The sequence below is a fragment of the Lissotriton vulgaris genome, chromosome 1_1, assembly GCF_964263255.1.
Source record: "Lissotriton vulgaris chromosome 1_1, aLisVul1.2, whole genome shotgun sequence".
Lineage (NCBI taxonomy): Eukaryota > Metazoa > Chordata > Amphibia > Caudata > Salamandridae > Lissotriton > Lissotriton vulgaris.
In genome coordinates, this window is record NC_141685.1 from 539,042,815 (window position 1) to 539,063,532 (window position 20,718).

The 20,718-nt window shown below is 47.6% G+C and overlaps 1 protein-coding gene across 3 annotated transcripts in view; it reads right to left on the reverse strand.

Annotated features, from left to right (window-relative positions):
- Positions 1-666: 666 nt before the first annotated feature.
- CCDC18 (coiled-coil domain containing 18) overlaps positions 667-20,718 on the reverse strand; it is a 1,483,839-nt gene continuing 1,463,787 nt past the window's right edge. For 2 of the 3 annotated variants that reach the window (XM_086953920.1, XM_086953918.1), the window contains one exon: positions 671-936. The gene's annotated coding sequence lies outside the window, so the exon portion shown is untranslated. Of the gene's footprint in view, positions 937-20,718 lie in introns of all 3 variants that reach the window. The other variant, XM_086953919.1, reaches the window with a different exon arrangement.

The window sequence follows — 20,718 nt, forward strand, 5'->3', positions numbered from 1 at the left end:
AAAATACACTGAACATAATCTTCACAAAAGTTATTTACTAAAGTTTAAACTATTGCCATTATAAATTACAATAACTTTTATTTAAGTATTAATTATTTAAAAAAATTAAAAGCTATTGTGATTTGTAATATCAATACATCTAAGTCACGTAAATACAAAGCATGTTGCATTACAAATGCTATAGGTGTCACATTTGCAAAAGTTAAAAGTATTGGCATTGTAAATGACAAAGCTATTAATTTCCCTATTTTCAAAACCAACACATAAATAAAAAAATTGTTATTTACAAGACCAATAGCTCAAACTTTCCTAATGCGAGACCTATTGCATTGCAAATGCTTGTTAATTAATTACTTTTTAAAATAATGACTTAATTATGAGTAATACATTATGTGACAAGTTAAAAAAGGACTGCATGCTACGCAGCTCTGGAATTTCCCACTTCCATTCGGAGTGAGGATGGATATACTCCACTATACATTTTTCAGAGTGTGAATAAAGGAATTAAGAGCAGACAGCAGTAAAAACTGATGAGTAAGATTCAAAACGTATTTCTTAATGTTCTGGAATCAGGTAAGATTCATAGACGGAGAACAAAAATCGAGGGGAGGGGGGTGTAAGGTGTAGGTTGTTTTATAATTAAGGTATTGAACCAACAAGCCAACATTTTACATAAATGTAACATTTATTTAAATATTTTAAAATGTGAATAATAATTTACAAAAAGCAATGATTTAGCACACAAACGAATTACAACTTATCTAAAGAAAGAAAAAAAGGGGACACAAAACTGTATCTACATCCATCCACACAATGGCGGCGAAACTGCAGAGTATAAATAAAAGATTCCAATCTTATGAACATTACTTCAACAGTGAATTTATTGAGAATCGAAGGCAGGCGGGCATCTTGAATTCCAGCCACGAATTTTGGTCACTGAAAAAGAAAGAAGAAAACATTAGTTTGTACATCATGGAGCTTATAATTCATCATGGTTGTTAACACCTCTCTAAAACGGTCAGTTGAATGTGTAAAGGGACAAATCACAATATTTATTATTTACAAACATAAGCACAGTGCCAAAAATAGATTCATGAATGCCAATATCAATAAGGAAACAGAGTTTCACTTTCTTCAACTATGTTGTCCCTATTTATATATATGAGACAATCCCTGCTACCTCTCGCCCGGAGCCCAGTCCTGGATACCGCTGCGCAGGAAGAAGAGAGGAGACCTCAGGTGCAGTGAGCAGTATTTTTTATTTCCTCGAGGAAGCGGCACACCACAGCATGACGTTTCGGCCTACACAGAGGCCTTGATCACATGACGCACGCTGGGGAAGAGGCAGTTTTTAAAGTGCTAGTGCTCAGTGAAAATACAATCTCATAGGTGGGTTATGGTCACGCTGAATCATAGACAGAGACAAAAGGTTGTGAGCAAAACACATCACGGGATAATCCCTGAATTTACGTACATACTGCAAAAACTACACTCAGTAAAGTTAAAAGTGCAAATGCTGACTGATTGTTGTAAACAATTCAAAGCAGGAGTCACTGGGTAATCCAATGGATGAAAAGTGCAAAATATACGTCATTGTGCAAAGTGCAAGTTGTGTCATGCGGATGATCGATATATTGATCAATATATTCACTATATACAATACACTTCATGTACAAAATCATGTATAACAGCAAATTTTAAAGGAATGTATAAAAATATAAATCCATAAATATCGTGTTATAAATATATAAATATATATGTTAAAACCATGACTGTACAAGCATATTGACAATAAATATATATGTAAACACAGCACTATTTTAAACGGGATGAGACCTCTAGTGAACATGAAAGATATTACTACATAAATGCATTTAAACCATAACACTGGGGTCGCAGCATCCCATTTCTATTGCACATACTGTTTGCTCATATGTCTACGCAGAGCTGGATAGTATGGGAGCAGAGGAGATGTTAACCAATCACAAGGAAAGGAGACCATCGCAGCCTCTACCCACCACACCTCCAATTGGCTCTGATAATGCCAGGTTGGACCTTACCCTGCCATGGATGTATCTAAGTGAGTGGTGAGAGAAACTAAAAACTTGTGCACGTATTTTTATGTGAAAATTTTTAAGTTTTGTGTGTATCTGTGAGTTTTTTTCCAGGCTCTTTCTCTATATAACCTTTCTTGTTGGTTCTCTCAGTGAAACCAAAGTGTTGAGCTCTTAGTACATCCAAGTGCAGCCTAAGCCTAGGCTGCACTTCACACTTGAACCATCCAACTCTCTAGATTTATGCTGGTAAGACAATGTGTCTTAGTAGGAAGACAGACAGGTACACTAAGATTGTATTGTGGAGGGCAACCGACTACAGGACAGGGGAGGAACACAGGTGTATACGGTGGTTTACTTGTGTCATAGACACGTGTAAAAATCTTCCGTGGAGTTCAACCCCCCTGGAGCTCGACTGTCCATTTCTAGTATATATCTGGTCTCCAATTTTCTTAAAGCTCCATCTCTGTCGCCTCCTCTTTTGAGAGGACCCACACAGTCAACGGCATAGTAGCGCAACAGGGAACTGTCATTGTTGTGGTGTTCTTTAAAGTGGCGGGCCACCGGGTATGCTGGATCATTAGTATTGATGGCCCTTATGTGCTGGAGTATCCTCTTGTGCACCTGCAGTTTGGTACTACCAACATACCGCAGGGCACACGGACACTCCAGCACATACACCACATACTCGCTTTTACAGGTAAGTTGTTTTTTAATCTTGCGTACATTGGAGGTGAAGGGGATTGCATACTCTGTTTTGTTCAATCCGTGCTGACAGGCCTTGCAGGATGAACACTTCCTAAAGCCCTTACTCTTCCCTAACCAATTCTTACTAGTAGGGACTTCTGGGCTAGATTTGACTAGGGCATTTTGCATAGAATATGCTCTCCTATATGTGATAGATGGGGTGTTGGAAATTCTGTCCCCTATCACTGGGTCACATTTCACCAAATTCCAATGTTTTGAGACTATTTTCCCCAGTGCCCCATGTTGCTTGTTGTAGGCCCAAATCAATCTGACTTTTTGATCATTAGTGGTGGTAGGCGTACTGTGGGCTTTAGGCTGCAAGGCTTGATCACGGGAAAGGGCATTAGCTTTGGTTATGGCCCTATCAACCACCGTAGCCTTGTAACCCCTAGCCAAGAATCTAGCCCTGCTAGCTTGCTGAGCGAGATTACATTGGGCTTCTGTACTGCTCAGACGTCTGATACGCAGCATTTCGCCATACGGAATGCTGCGTATAAGATGGGCAGGGTGATGGCTGCTGGCGTGGAGAATTGTATTTCCAGCCGTTTCCTTACGGTACAACCTGGTTTCGAGTTTTGCTCCCCCTGGTGTAACTGTCATATCTAGGTAATGCACTTGATCCCTGCTAATGGTTGAAGTAAAGTTCAAGTTGAAATCATTACTATTGATTAAATCAACAAAGTGCTCAGCTTCTAGACGAGTGCCCTTCCAGACTAGGAACACGTCGTCTATATAACGATACCACCTAACAATAGATCGCCTGGCAATGTCAGAATGTGTGCCAAAGAGGACCTGTCTCTCCCAATAGCCCATGTGAAGGCAGGCATAACTGGGAGAGAAACAGGCCCCCATGGCCACACCCCTGACCTGTTGGTAATATCTATTGTTAAACATAAAGAAATTATGGTGTAAACAGAAAGAAATCATAGAAAGTAACATGCGATTATGATCAGCCATGATAATCGGTCTCAGCCCTAGGTAGAATTCAATGGCTCTCAGTCCGTCTTGATGGTTAATACTTGTGTATAAAGACGTGACGTCTAGTGTGATGAGCCATAAATCCGAATCCCACTCTATGTCCTGTATCTTTCTTACAAAATCATTGGAATCTTGGACAAAAGATGGTAAACTCTGAACAAATTCCTGCAAGAAAGAATCCACATAAACTGTTGTTTTCTCTAATAACCCCCCACATGCTGCAATTATCGGTCTACCCGGGGGTTTGTGTGGGTTCTTGTGGATCTTCGGGATTAGGTATAGGACTGGCATGACTGGATGATTGTTCTTAAGATATTTGAGTTCATCCATGCTCAGTAGGCCAAAGGATCTCCACCCCATAAGCAGCGAATAGAAATCTTCCTGAGCTTTTTTGACCAACGAAATGTCACTATGTCTATAGCAGTTCAAGTCGTTCAATTGAGAGAGGGCTTCTTCCAGGTATAGTTGTCGTGGCCACAGGACTATGTTCCCTCCCTTGTCAGACTGTCTGACAATTACATTTTCATTGGCCTGAATCTTTTGGATGAGTCGCATGTACTGGTCATTCTGTGTGAATTTCTTACGTTTTGAATTGAGCACTTTGGAATGTAGCAACTTGATATCTTTAACTACAGCATCATGGAAGATGTCAAGGTTATCATAGAGCATAACAGGAGTAAACGTGGAGCGTGGTTTAAAAGACGTTAGCCCTCCCACCCTATTAGGCTCACCTCCAGAGACTGCTTGGGATGTGGACTGCTCCAGTCTGAGGGATTCTAGGGCCTCCAAACCCGGCACGTCACAGGCTTGAAGTCCATCATCAACTGTTTCTGCCCTCGTCGGGGTACTGCGAGTTTTTCCTCCTGCAAAGTGTTTCTGCAGTTTCATTTTGCGGACCAATTTGTAGAGGTCAATTCTAGTGTCCGCATAATTAAAATCGCATGGAGGGCAAAATGTAAGGCCTTTAGACAAGATGCAACATTCAGACTCTGACAAGATCATATCAGTCAAATTGATGATGGAGGGGGCAACGTCCTTGACTCCAGATTGTGAGCTTATTTCCTGTTCCATCTCCTTGTACCCTTTTTCTTCTTTTTCTGCTGATTTTGCTCTTCCTCTTGATTTGGCCTTACGACGTTGGTAACGCTTGGCATTGATTCTTTTGTTCCTGAGCGCAGTTGCGTTCTCGGGCGTAGGGTCTCGCGCCAGTCTTTTCTTATGCAGTCCAGTCCCTCTGGCGTGAGCTTGGTAAACCCCAATTGCCTTCCTGATTGTGCCGAATTGGAGTCTGAGTCGCTGTTCATGCTTGAACTGAGATTGGATTCCGAGGAGTCATCCTGCTGGGCTGCTCCATGTGCTTGGTTTGAGCAGTTTGCAGCTGCTACAACTTTTTGACGACGTGAGGCTTTGATGGCATCGTATTTTTTAGCAAAAGTAAAAATGCGGCCTTCCGCATAGTCTGCCTTGTCACGTTGAAATTTCCAGGCTTTCCTTTTGCTGATTGACTCTTCTTCCTTTTGTATCCTCGCCATCATATCGCTTCTGAGTTTAGTGCACTCACTCAGACAGTCCACACTGGCCGCTTCAATGATCTGATTGAGCTCTTCGATTTTGGCCTGTGTCTTGAGTCGGTCACTCTCCGCATAGCGTACCAATATTTGGACTAGCTTGCGCGACGACTCCAGGTTGCAGTCTGCCCATTCACGGAGCATTTCCGGGTCTGGGTCCTCGTAACTTGGGGCCAGCATGACTCGCAGACCACGCGGTATTCTATTAACTTCTAAGTAGCGACTCAGAGAACGGTGCTCCCACCACTTGGAGAGTTCTCTTTTCATCAATTTCTCCAATTGCTTAAAATTGTCACGAACGCTGCCAAATTCATTAGCCGGTGCATTTGAGGCGGATGGTTCAGAGGACCCCCCAGCCGGGGAGTCGTCAAACGCATTCAGCGCTGCCTGTTCCCTCGCTCTTAATGCGTCAGCCGACATGCCGCTTCCTCACAAACAAATGTTGCGCGCAATGCGCTCTCACAACTGCCTGGGCGATAGCTGTGAATACTAGCCGCCGTGCAGTCAGGCACACTCTTCCCTTACCGGTGTATTCTTTGCCGAGTCAGATCACCGACACCCAGCCGAAGGAACACATCAAGAGCAGGACGCTCGCAGGCTCCTCGTTAGGTCCTTGAACCGCTCGGCGTTAACAGCAACCGGGGGCTGGAACAATTACTCCCTAACGGGAGAAACAGACTACTTCCGGGTCAGCAGAGGTCTCGGCTTCCTGTAGTTCCGCCACTAGCAAGGGGAGGGGTCATCCAGATACCGGCGAAGCACTCTGCCGGTTTGACGATATGAGACAATCCCTGCTACCTCTCGCCCGGAGCCCAGTCCTGGATACCGCTGCGCAGGAAGAAGAGAGGAGACCTCAGGTGCAGTGAGCAGTATTTTTTATTTCCTCGAGGAAGCGGCACACCACAGCATGACGTTTCGGCCTACACAGAGGCCTTGATCACATGACGCAAAATCATGTATAACATCAAATTTTAAAGGAATGTATAAAAATATAAATCCATAAATATCGTGTTATAACTATTTATATATATATATATATATTTATAGGTGCCGCTCGAGAGAGGTTTGGAAGGTTGGATTCTGTTCCTTGCTACAGGAGTAGCTTGCCAAGGTCCCTGTTTTCTTAATCTGGACCCCTGTGTGGAGTGACTCACCCTCGTGGCCGCAGAGGAGGCGAGAGGCGCGGCGAGCAGGACTGCGAGGACCAGCATTCCTGCTAACATCGACAGCTGGTTCCTCTTCCCGACCGAGCCGCGCCCCCTCCCAGTGCCACGCCCCCTGCCTGACTGCTATTTACCTCTCGCGGCCCCCGCTTCGCGGGAGCCGCTCGAGAGAGGTTTGGAAGGTTGGATTCTGTTCCTTGCTACAGGAGTAGCTTGCCAAGGTCCCTGTTTTCTTAATCTGGACCCCTGTGTGGAGTGACTCACCCTCGTGGCCGCAGAGGAGGCGAGAGGCGCAGCGAGTGGGACTGCGAGGACCAGCATTCCTGCTAACATCGACAGCTGGTTCCTCTTCCCGACCGAGCCGCGCCCCCTCCCAGTGCCACGCCCCCTGCCTGAATGGTATTTACCTCTCGCGGCCCCCGCTTCGCGGGAGCCGTTCGAGAGAGGTTTGGAAGGTTGGATTCTGTTCCTTGCTACAGGAGTAGCTTGCCAAGGTCCCTGTTTTCTTAATCTGGACCCCTGTGTGGAGTGACTCACCCTCCTGGCCGCAGAGAAGGCGAGAGGCGTGGCGAGCGGGACTGCGAGGACCAGCATTCCTGCTAACATCGACAGCTGGTTCCTCTTTCCGACCGAGCCGCGCCCCCTCCCAGTGCCACGCCCCCTTGTTAAATATCAGTGGGCCTGGTAAAGCGCATCGCGGGACGCGCGCGGGGTGGAGCCCGGGGCGAAGACCGGGCAAAGAGCGGGCCGTTTGAGGCCGTTCGAGGACCAGAGAGCCTGGACTGGACCCTATTCCCTTGGTCCCTCAGTCTTCCCGCTAGTACACTTCTCATCCTCACTATACATCTTACTAATAAGCCTCTTCAGAACCAACCTAGTACAATGTGCACACGGGCTAGCCGAAGCAAAACTACGAAGGGTGGGAAGATGGTTAATGGAACGCTGGATGACTTTATCACAAGAACAAATACAGCTATTGACCACGAAATTTCCAAAATGCAAAAACGTGTTTCTTTGGACTTAGAAGCAGCTAGAAGATTGTCTCAAAACATTGCAATGTCTAAGAAATCTTCCCTAGGCCACATAGCAACAGTAAAAAGCCCCGAGCACCCATTAATTCCTCGCCTTATTACAACGTTTGCCGAGGTCCATCAAACTCCACTCCTATCGCCCGGGAAGTCTGTGGCTTCAGGCCTTTTCCATCAGCAAAATAGCCAAACTTCCCCATTGCATGTTAGTGACCCGGACCCTGCCCCTCATATTAATACAGCCCCAATGCCGATCTCTCCTAGTCCCAATGGGGAGTATGCTAATCCCCAGGGTCCCCATTCTAAGGGCACCGTTCACAAAAGGAAACGTACTGGAAGGACTGCTTACTCGCGCAAGAAGGCCAAAATTGTCAGGGCACACTGCTCAACCAACGCCAACTTTTTCAAAAAGGGAGAAGTAGCAAGTTCTGTTGCCCAAGACCTGGTCCCCCCAAGTGCTGTTGAGAACCGCCCAAGCCTGGACCCCAACGATATTGCCATTATACAAGCAAACACTGGGGCACAGTCAAGTGAGGTAGGGGGAAGTGATGAGGAGTTTCTAAGAATAGTTTGGAACTCTCTAAAGAAGCGCCTTACCCTGTTAGACCTAAGACTCTCCCGCATTGAAAACCACCTTTTAGAGGTAGAAAAAAGCATCCTAACCCTAGCAAGCCTTAGTCTCCAAAATGCCAAAGGACCCGCCACAGCCGAAGAGGATATATCCCCTATTAGGCCAACTGTATCGCCCCCCAGCAAACCAATACCTAAACCACGTACAAAGGGCTTTGAACTCAAACACACTAACCCCTCTGTCAATCCACCCCCGCAGCCCTCACTGCAGGCAACTAAACCAAATAAAAAGGTAGTTGCCCAAAGGTCGAACAACACCATGTACAATCAAGCAACCAAGCAGGGCCCACGTCATGCCGAAAACTTTCGGGGGGGATATATAGATTTACCCCAAGATGCAAGTCCTTATGTGGTAGTGTTAGTGGGGGTTCCCGAACTGGGGAGTCCCAGTCAAGAAAATCACTGGTCCCTTAAAAACAAGGTTATCCACTGGTTGAACACTAACAGGCAGATCCCAAAACATCTGAGAAGCAAAGTTTTAATGGTGCGTAGAGTCCCCTGGATAGGACCCTCACGTAAAACTATCCATGGCGATTGCATTGTAGTCTCCTTTGAGGACTCACAGACTGCACATTATATTTGTTCATGGAATACTGGGGAGGATAAATCAGCTATTGCTGTAAGACCCCTAACATTCTTTTATCCCCCGCGCCCCGCCTTAAACTATGGGGGCGATTGGTCACATCCTCGCTATCCGGCTCGTGGAGGGTCGAGAGGGGATTGGCAAGGTCCTAACAGGAGGTGGCACGGAGTAGCAACCGCAAAAAGATTCATTTGCTTAGAAGAGGTAGACTGACTCCCATTGCCTCGTAACCTAACCTATGAGGCAAAGGTTAAACCGCCCCCAGCTACCGTAGCCCCCTCTATTCTTGAGAGCAGGCTATCTGGGTGTAAACTTGCTGTGTCTCTATTAGACAAGTCAGTTAGGTTACTGCCTAATGACCCAATCCTCCACCTTCCTAATAACGATCCATCCGACTATCTATCCCTAGACGCCGAAGCTGATATGGGGCTGAGGAGTAATGATACCCACAAGGAAGGCTATGTACCAGCTATTTCGTCCCTGTCTAACATTCCACCATGGCAACCCACACGTGTACCTATATATAGTGATAAGGCAGTCCTTGCACCTGTTCCCACGGTAGGCAATCCCATAGGCGGGGTGGGGTCATATCCTAAAGTGGAAAATTGATAGTGGATGTTATGGCGCCACCTGCAGTCAGGAGCCTGGGGCTTGAGCCCAATCCCCCTGCAAATGTTTCTAGAACGAGAGTAAGGGCTACTGGGAGCACTGTATCGGACACAGCACTGCGCATTCTAAGTTGGAATGTAGCTGGTCTTGTTTGCAACCTTAACATCCCCGACTGGAACACCCTGATCGAATCCTTCGGGATTTGCATACTTCAGGAAACTTGGTGTTTAGAACCCCGTCACAAGGTGGGTTATACTACCTTCTTTGTCCCTGCATCACAACCATCTGGCACCAAAGGGCGCCCGTCAGGTGGCCTTCTAATTTGGGCTAGCATTTCTCTGGGCCTCTCTATTAGGCACCTACCTACAAAATCCCCTGATCTGCAGAGAATATCAGTAAGAGGGCCGGGGGGGGGAAAAATTTGGAAATTTTTTACGTCTATCTTAGGGGGGCAAGGGGGGGTGTCTCTACGTTGCCACTGACAGGTATAGAGGATGAACTTGGTACTTGTAATGCTAACTCTCTTGTCCTACTCGCTGGAGATTTTAACTGTTCCTTCGAACCTCTCTCCAGTGAGGACATCCTTGATACCTGGGAGGAAGACTCTAGGAGAGGTATCCCCCTACTAACACTTAACCCTATTAAAAAATGGTCACAAGGAGCCATAGATCTCAACGCCCTCTGTATGGAATTTGGCTTAAGGGCTACCAACGGCAGATGCAAATCTGATCCCAATGGGGCACACACTTACAATAGGGTTGGCCACACTTCTCGGATCGATTACATCCTCCTTAACTTCAATCTTTGGGCTTATTTGCTCGATATAGAGGTCTTAACAACAACTGACAGTGACCACAACCAACTAGCATTGTCACTGACATCCCCCTGGAGGGGTCCGAAGCTAAATCCTCCCCCTCACCTATGGAAATCTATACATGAGGTGTGCCCCTCAAACTGTGGAAGGAGGCTTAAATGGAGAAAAGTTGCTATGGACGAAGGAAAAATGACCCTGGCAAATTCCATAATGTCCAACGTCAAAGCGGGGCTTGATGCCATGAGCCTTGGTACTGCTGATGTCCCGCTTCTTTTCGTCGAAACAACTAAAGCCCTGGGAGATCTGTTCACTGTCGCCCCAGCCGATGGGAGACAAAAGGGAAAAAGCATTCCAAAAGGCAGAGTATCCTGGTTCACCCCTTCCTGTCGTTCTGCAAAATGTAAACTTATCAGACCAGTGAAATCTAAGGATGCCAACCTCATAAAACTTGCAAGGAAATGCTATCGGAAGGCTCTAACCACGGCTAAGCTTGAGCACGAAACCCAATTCTGGACTGACCTCAAAGTGGCGAGCTCCAGGAAAGACTCGAAGGGCTTTTGGGAACTGGTTAGACTGAAAAACAAACCCGAAGACTCCCTTATTACTTGTAACATCACTGGGGAAATGTGGTTTGCTCACTTTTCCCAGCTTTATTCCCCAACTGGGGGTCCTACATCCAGCTTTATGGTCCAACTGCCCGGCGTTCATCCTTACCCTAATAGCGTAGTACTCAATGAGGCTGATCTTTTTACCACCAAAGAAGTTGAGGGGGCAATCAAATGTTTGGTTCCGAATAAGGCTGCGGGCCCGACGGAATCCCAGGCGACTTACTTAAGGTGAGCACATCTGAGTGGAGTAGTCTAATTGCCGCACTTCTGAATGCTGTTCTGATGGACGGGCCTCTCCCGGACTCATGGAGGGGAGCGGAGGTCGTCCCTATTTTCAAAAAAGGGTCTCGGGACGACCCTGCGAACTATCGCCCAATCAGTCTGCTTGATTCTACGCAGAAGATAGCGGGCAAAGTAGTCCTAGGGAGGATCCAACAGTGGATTGAGGAGGAAAACATCCTCTCGGACTACCAGGCTGGGTTTAGATCAGGCACTGGTACTATCGAGCAAACATTTTGGCTCCTAATGATCCTTTGGAAAGTGGTTGTCCTGGGTAAGGGCACTTTGTACCTTGCCTTTATAGATTTACGAACTGCGTTCGACCTAGTCCCACGAGACCAACTGTGGCGTGTTTTGGCAACAATGGGCATTCCCCAGTATTTACTAACTATGCTCATAAAACTACATGAGGGAAATTTTGCTCAGATCAGGTGGGGAGACCAGGGCCAAAAAACACCTCGTATCCCTGTGAACAGGGGTGTCCGCCAGGGTTGTGTGCTTGCCCCCACTCTATTCTCTCTATACGTTAATGGAGTGGTGGAGCATCTTCTTGAACATCCTGCGGACGCACCTTCCCTGGCTGGTAGGAAAATTCCTACTCTCCTTTTCGCAGATGATACTCTCCTGATCTCAAAAACACCAATAGGTCTGCAACCCCTACTCACTGGTTTTAAGGACTTCTGCGACGCAAGGGGTCTATCAATAAATGTGAGTAAAACCAAGTTCCTGGTCTTGAACGCCCGGAAGCAAACTGTTATCCCACCATCTCTGGACTCTGTCCCACTTGAAAGGGTAAAGGAATTTGATTATTTGGGCATCCGCCTAAGCGACTCAATGAGCTGGCAACCCCACCTACACAAGGCATCGCTGACTCACAAGAAGGTGGTGGGGGCACTTTTGAAAGAACAACGGGCCTCGGTTCTCAAACCCATTGGTCCAGTATTGGATATTTACAGGGCAAGGGGGGTGAGCGCAGCACTATATGGATCTGAACTATGGGGCATCCAGAATATAGACCTCTTGTCCAGAGCGGAACACAAATTTTACAGAGACCTTATGGGCTTGCCGCACAGCACTCCTGCCCTCCCAATCCTCCTGGACTCCGGTACCCGTCCCATAGGGGACCAGGCAAGGTTGCGCCCCCTCCTCTCCTTTGGGCACGTATCTGGAGGGTACCAGAATTGACTAGCTACGCTGAGGGTTTAAGGGAATTACTCTCAACACCGGGTTGGTCCAAAATCCGCTGGTTCAAGGAAGTCAAGCGCCTTCTCATCGAACTGGGCCTTGAGGATGCGTGGGCTAACCGATCCACCCCGCCCAAACAGACATTAAAGCCGCTATACTGGTCTTGGGTGAAGGTCAACAGAAATTGTAATTCCAATCTCTGTAGAACTTCTGTCGAATTCCTCTTGACCAAGGATGTCCCCTACTGTGAACCATATTTAGATCTGATTACTAAATCTTGGGACAGGTCATTATACATCAAATTCAGGTTGGGGTTACTGCCAGTGGGAAAATTGACTGCTAGCTGGAGGTCATCTTCACATCCATCTACTTTTTGTCCTTTTTGTAGCAGCAGGATAGAGTCTGTGCCCCACCTACTCTTTGAAGGCTCAGCCTACCTTGCCCCACGCCGAATCTGGTTAAAGCCTTTGTGTAAGAGCCTCGGAACTAGATCCCATCTTGAAGCTCTTCAAATCCTAAAATCTGACCCACGCCCTCTGTTTGCTATTTGCCTTGCTAAATTCTTGGCTTGGGCATGGCGCACCCGATCACTGAATCTAATCATAGTACCCCAATAGCTAGCTGCTTACCCCGTATTAATGTACCATATCGTTTCCATGTACATAATGAAATGAAAAGTTTTTACATTGTACTGTGTTTTTAACATATATGTGTTTTTATAATGCTTTTTAAGATATGTGTTATATATCGAAATAAAGCTTGTTTCAATCAATCAATATATTTTTATATAGCGCGAACTTGACCCAAAGGTATTCAAGTGCTTTACATGAGCACCAGTTATGTTACAGACCCGACACATTCATTTGTTAGGCATCTGGAGATTAAGTGATTTGTTCAGAATCACAGAATGTTGAGCGTCCCTGCCGAGACTTGAACCTGGTTCTCCAGCTCCAAGGTCGACTGCCCCAGCCGTTAGGCCACATTCTCTCTCTATGTACTTCTGTTCACTAATGCTGCTAAAGTAAGCTGGCAGAGGGCGTTACAAGAATTTAAGTTTATTCGGTGCTAAGTACACAACCACAATCGGAAGCATCCGACATCCGCAGATCTACGCCGCAACTGAATAGTTGCTGAGACCTGAGACACCCGCAGTTGCCGTTCAACTACCAGAGCGTGTTATCATAATTGAATAATAACAAGAACTTACACTTAACTATTTCTGCATGCCCCTCCCTCACTAAGAGCAAGGCAACTAATTATATCAATGTCCCCCAACAACAAAACAGAAAGAAAAAGAAACTATGCAATACAGAATTTTTGCACAATACACCATTGAAAATGCGGGTGTAACAAAACTTGGTCTTGCAATGCAACCTCGAAGGAAAATATAAAAAAGTGATTCTAATATGTAGTCTTTAAATTTCCTAGAGTGAAGATTCTCAGGAAGTGACCGTGGACAAAGCACCTTGGAGTGTCTTGGAATCATCTTCAGGCATTGTGGTACCAGCAACAGAATAGAAACAACATTATCTTGTAACCAATCATAAGACTGACTCATTTTTTTTTTTGTAAATATATTTTTATTGCAGGAATCAGTTATAGTTATACATTGGTCAACGATAAGGTAGTCGGTGATGGTAACACCAACGGTGAGGTAGCACTGTTACACGGCCATTTAGCCCACAACCCGGGGGTCGGGCGGCAATTTATGCTTAAGTGATGCATGTGGGTCTTGCGGACTTCCAATTATGACCAGTTATAATTTAAAGTTTCACTTCTGCTTTTCTAAAAGAAAGAAAGGACCACCCCCTCCAACTAAACAAAACACACCCAGAGGTCTAGTGTCCAAGCAGCAGGTTCAATAGGCTAACAGTGCATTAGGAAGCATAAAGTGCTCCTTCCTCCCTCTATCCCCCTCTCCCCTCCCTCCCACTCCATCGGTGTTTAGGTAGATGTTCAAAGAGCGTGTGGTAGGAGACTTTACGCATTCTAACGGGAATGTCATGCGCTTAACACATTACGGGGACGCAGGCTGCTCATCGGCATCACTATCGGAATCGCTGGGTGTGCTGTGATCACGCAGGGCCTGTACCAATGTCTCCCACGCTTGTGCTGATTCTAACGCCTTCACATTCTGCTGCCGCCTCGCCAGCTGATATCTCAGGGTGCTCTCTCTCTCAGCCCACTTAAGAAATTCGTTGCGCCTTTTAGTGCCCGTGTGACCAACTCGTGCCTTCCAGTGTCGGGTTATTTCTCGCATCGCCAGGAGAAGCCCCATGTCGATAAATTTACAGGTGACTTTGTTTTTGGGGGTATGAGGAAACCAGTGCAAGATCCCTACTGCAACGTCGAATTGTAGGGACCGCTCTGTAACCCTAGTAAGGGTGTCCCCTATCAATGTCCAATAGGAGGACAGAGCGGGGCAGGACCATAGCATGTGAAAAAGGTTAGCTCCAATCTTCCGGCATCTAGGGCAGGCCGCAGTGTCAGAGGCAAAATACTTTTGTATTTTCTCCGGGGTCAGGTATGCGCGGTGTAATATATAAAAGTGGACCAACTGGAATCGAGCGTTACGCGTGCTCTTCCAGGCCCGGCGCATCAGCTGGGCCCATGTGGTCTCCGGGATGTCCCTCCCTATGTCTGCCTCCCACCGGGTCCTGAGTTTCTCCAATGGAGGTAACCGCTCGTTACCCATCCTGGAGTACAAGCACGTTACAGCTTTGATGGTTCCCGCAGCCATCATAACATACTGACAGGCCATTGACGTCTGTGGTTCTTCAAAACCATTCTGCCAGTGTGCTTGGAGTGCCCTCGTGACCGCCGCATGGAGCAAGAAGTCGCCCCGGGGGATGTCAAAGCGGTCTAAAATCGCCTGGAAAGACAGCAGCACTCCATCCTCATATAGGTCCCCTATGCCCTGTATGCCCGCGTCCTCCCAAACTCGTAATTGTGACCAAGCTCCACCATGTGGTAATGCAGTGAGCATCCCCAGTGGGATTTCGGGGGCGTAGGGGTGTTTCATTCCCGACTTGCGTTGTACCCGGTTCCAGCACAATCTAATAATGCGTTCCTCCTGTATGAGGTCCCTCAGGGCCAGCCTCTGTTGCAGTGCAATGTAGGAAAGAACGTGTCTGGGTATGCCCAGCCCCCGCTCCTCCTCCGGACCCCGAAACTCCCATAAGGTTGACTCTCATCTTCATTAAAAGCAGAAGGTTTCTTGAAGATGTTCTCCTGTGAACCACTGAGTAAGACCAAACTCCTTTTGTTCCACCAACCTTTGTTTTCTAGCATGGCAGAACCTTTGCTGACCTGAATGACTAGTGCACGTGAAGAGTACCTGAAGTTTCTTTCATTATTCTTTTGGGTTTTTCGATTAAGACACAATCACCCACCTGTAAAGACTCATCTTTAAAATGTTTGCTAGAGTCGAAACGAGACATCATGAGATTTTGCTTAACCTCAACCCTGGATCTAATGACATCCAGAGATTCAACTTCGTGACAACTTTTGCTAACTAGCTAATTAGGACACAAATTGGAGTGCTCTTTCCTTCCTGTAAGCAAAGTAAAAGGTGCGACCCCAGTGGTACTGTAAGGTGTGATTTTGTATGACAATCTTGTTCTTTACAAATTCTTGAACAGCTAAGCATGAGGACAATATCGTCTGCACCCCCTTGACCTTTCTGTTCCCCCTTTCAACTAGGCCATTATAGTCCGCAATTAAACAGAAAAGAAGAAAAAGAGAAGAAAACTACAAAAATATAATTAAAACCCGAATGACAAGCAGGTACTCTCTTTTACCCCAAGGAACTTCCAGCGTATTGCACACAAAAAATAACAGTATCTGTATTTCTTGAAATGCAAACGGCAGCTTATAGTGAAGACAAATGCTGCCAGACTGCTCTGCGCTTGTATGAGTTGGAAGGGGCATGCTAATGCAAACGTGCAGCCGTGACAGCTTGTGGAGAAGATAAACACTGGCGGGATGCCCTGCGCTCGTATGAGTTGGTAGGGGCACATGCTGATGTTAAACATACAGCAGCGGTTGTGTGCACACTCACATGACCCGCAGGGCCCTGGGAACTGATTGTGAAGGATGGAAGCGTCTCGCTGTCCCAAATCGAGAACAACCAGACTCCGTGCAAGAGAAGGTAATCCTCGTGCCAGCGAGGTCCGGTAAAGAACACTGAAGCGATGGCTCCGGCGAGGCAGGGACCCTTTGGTAACAGCGTGGTCCGGTGCAAAATGAAAACAAGCATTTACAATGCAATGGTCTCGGCATTCTTAAAGTTAGAGCTATTGGCATTGCTCATGACATTATTTTTATTTGTTTTTGTTTTTAAAACATAAATAAATGGCATTGTCATTTACAATGCCAAAAGCAGGGCAGGAGAGCAAGCACAACCAACGAGGGGGCAGGAGAGCAAGCACAACCAACGAGAAGGCAGGAGAGCAAGCACAACCTACGAGGGGGCAGGAGAGCAAGCACAACCAACGAGGGGGCGGGGGCAAGAGAGCAAGCACAACCAAGAAGTGGGCGGGGGCAGGAGAGCAAGCACAATCAACGAGGGGGTGGGGGCAGGAGAGCAAGCACAATCAACGAGGGGGCGGGGGCAGGAGAGCAAGCACAACCAACGAGGGGACAGGGGAGCAAGCATAACCAATGAGGGGGCAGGGGAGCAAGCACAACCAACGAGGGGGCAGGAGAGCAAGCACAACCAACGAGGGCGCAGGAGAGCAAGCACAAACAACGAGGGGGCGGGGGTAGGAGAGCACGCACAACCAACGAGTGGGCTTATGAGCAAGCACAACCAACGGGGGGCAGGGGAGCAAGCACAAACAACGAGGGGGCAGGAGAGCAAGCACAACCAACGAGGGGGCAGGAGAGCAAGCACAACCAACGAGGGAGCAGGAGAGCAAGCACAATCAACGAGGGGGCAGGAGAGCAAGCACAACCAAATAGGGGGCAGGAGAGCCAGCACAACGAGGGGGCAGGAGAGCCAGCACAACGAGGGGGGGGGCAGGAAAGCAAGCACAATGAGGGTGGGCAGGAAAGCAAGCACAACGAGGGGGGGCAGGAAAGCAAGCACAACGAGGGGGGCAGGAAAGCAAGCACAACGAGGGGGGGCAGGAAAGCAAGCACAACAAGGGGGGGCAGGAAAGCAAGCACAACGAGGGGGGGTAGGAAAGCAAGCACAACGAGGGGGGCAGGAAAGCAAGCACAACGAGGGGGGCAGGAAAGCAATCACAGTTCCCTTGTGTCCCCAATTGGACCCCATTGTCCTCTCAGCAGCTGCTTTGCAGCTTTGGCAAGGTGTTGGTGCAGTGTGCGACCCCCCAAGCTCAATATCTGTGCTCCGGCACAACAGCAGTTGCTGAGTCCCCGAAAGGGGAAGAGGCCGCGCCAGCCCGCGCAGGTCCAATTTTGGAGGGGGACTTCTCCCCTACTGGTGCACGTGTTGTCTCCCAGCTTCTACAGCCCCCGGGGACATAGAGCCTACCCCTACAGCCATGGAGGCCCGATCCTCAAGCCACCTGCGCAGCCAGCAAAGGGAAAGGGCAGGGCCTGCGGCCTCGAAGTGCAGCAGCCAGGGCTGGCAGCCAGCCCGCCTTGGCATTCCCAGCCAGCCACCCAGGCTCACCGGCAGTCTCTGTCACCACGAGGCCTCCAGGAGGAAAGCAGGCTGTGCTTACCTCGCGCCTCAGCAGCTTTCACCCTCCGCCGGTAGTGCTCTGTCCGCAAGCCTCTTGATTTTCCTCCACGCCGCTTTCAGTCGCACCTTGGCCTTCAGCGGCAGTCAGGGGCTGGAAAGCAAGCACAACGAGGGGGCGGCACGAGGGAACAGACACACACGAGGGGGGGCCGGAAAGCACGAGGGAACAGACACACAACGAGGGGGGGCGGAAAGCACGAGGGAACAGACGCACAACGAGAGGGGGCGGTACACGCGAGGGAACAGACGCACAACGAGGGGGGCGGAAAGCATGAGGGGAACAGACGCACAACGAGGGGGGGCGTAAAGCACAAGGGAACAGACGCACAACGAGGGAACAGCTGCCAAAAAACTTACCTGCTCGGGGGGGAGGGGGCGTATGCGAGGGGGGGGGGAGGAGTCTCTGTCTGTTGCGCGGCCAGACAACGCCATGACACCACCAGCTTTCTCCGAGGCGAAGCAGAAATGCCTCGGAGAAAGCATCGTCATTTTGGGATTCGGGGTGTGGTTTTCGTTCTCTCCTCTTCCCATTGGCTGGAATGTAGAATTCCAGCCAATGGGAAGAGGAGAGAAAGAAAACAAGTAAGAAGCGAAAAAAGACTCCCCCGAATCTGAAAAAGACGGGGCTTGAACGGAGGGATGCCCCTCTCCTCCAATGGCTGGCCTTCGTTTAGGAAGCCAGCCAATGGAGAAGAGGGGCGGGTTCAAGCCCCACTCTAGAAAACATTAAATCTCGGAGCGAGACTGCGCAAGCGCGGCCTACAGTCCGAGACCTAAAAAGGTAGGTCGGTGGGTGTGTTGTTAAACCATTGCCAATATGAAGTAATGTAGACAGACGTAGGCGGGGTGGTTCAAGAATTGAAGTTTATTCTGTGCGTAGTACACACCCATGTTCGCAAGAGCCCGACATCCGCAGATCTCAGCCGCAACTGAATAGTTGCAGAGACCCACAGTTGCCATTCCACTAGTCAGCTGAGCCATATATGCCCCTCCCGGCGCACTGACGTCAGTTTTTTGTCGGAGAAACTTTTCCGAGCCACAACGCAGGGCCACCACCAAAAACGGTGAGAATATGGGAACAGTGTGCGAAAATGATGAAAAAGAAAAAGAAATGGAATGGTGAAAAAGAGCACCGTAAAGGACAGTCCAGGCAATGTATCTTGAAAACTAGTAAAGGGAAAAAAGCAGAGCACCGCTCTGAGAAGCAACCCCGCAAAAGTGAAGGCCAAACCACCCTTGGAGGTAGATGATGTGAAAAACTCATTTATTCCTACTTTCACGTCCAGATGGATGCCCCATCTGGGTCCTCCCACAGATAGGCTCCTTTTATTTGCCCTCTTGGAGTCCCTTGAATTGGCTGTCCAATAACCCATCCAGTCCTGATGAAGACCCGTTTTAGACTTCTTCCATTTATGCTGATTGTCAGGGTACAACGTCAACGGTTTTCTGTACATCCATGTCTCAAGATGCCCTTCTAGCAAAAAACGATTTAATTCAATTATTAAGCTAAGGGTTATTGTATTTAAATTTGGTTCTTTTTTGCTATGCTTTCATTGTAAATATATGTACAGTATCTTGTCACCTTTGTGTTTAAAAACACAAATCTTACACTTTGTCACTACACTCACTATGTCACTATAATCACGCCCACATGCGTCGTTTTTACCAAATGAATTACCGGAGAGCCTTTTATGCATACAGTTTTGTGGTGGTAATTTCTAACCCTATGTATGACTAATTGAAAAACAGAGTAAAAAAATTTGACTTACTTTGAGAATAATATTCTTTCTCAGTCTTTCTGTGTGTGTGTTCATTTTTCACTTGGTATCTTTATTTCAATCACCTTTCTAAAATATAAAAACGAACAAAGAAATTCTTGTCCACCCGACGGAACCGATTGAGGGACACTGGGTTACCCCATTGCTTTGCACAGTGATAAACATCATGGCAGAAAGTCCTTGACCTTAATGAATAACCATGAAGGACAACAAGTCCGGAACACAGACGCTAGGACAATTCACCACAAGACGTCACCAGAAAGAGACGCCATATCACCAATAAGAGACCTATAAAATGTGGCAGAGCCAAAAGACTTAAAACCAATGGAGCACAGGGGTGGGAAAAGACCCTAAGCGATGGAGAAGGGGATAGCGGGGTGAGGAAAAAACATTAATAGATCCCACACTGTACAACCCAGGGCGTTGGATTGGAAAGGATACATGACATATGAGCATACCACCCAATCACGAGAATGGGTGGAGTAGAGCAATGAAAACAGAATGAAGCATTCTTTGTCGGAGTGAAGTGAAAACGTCACCCTGCAGAATGGCCAAGCCACCCAGAGGGAGCGGAGTGTAGAAAGCCCAACCTGAAAAGGCCCTTGCAGAACGGGGACGACTGGCAGGCATTAAGGAATCTGCGGCTAAACTGTGTCTCTACCAGATACTTTGTTAACATCTTGTTCATCTTATAGAGTCAACTAGCTGCAGATTCCTTAACTTAGAATAGATACCAAAGCCATACCCATAGAGGAGGCGGGTCTGCGACTGAACCCCATCAAGTTGCCGAGGCAACATAGCCGCCAACAAGGTGATGAACCACGGTGGAGGCCGCAAGCCAGCGCAGCCACACCAGACCATGAAGCTCAGAAAAGAGTGGAAATCATTGGGAGGCAAAGGCACCACAAGCCGTCAAAGGACAGTATGATAACTCCCATATGTATACCTGCTGAAAGAAAGAAAACATATGCTAGATATGTC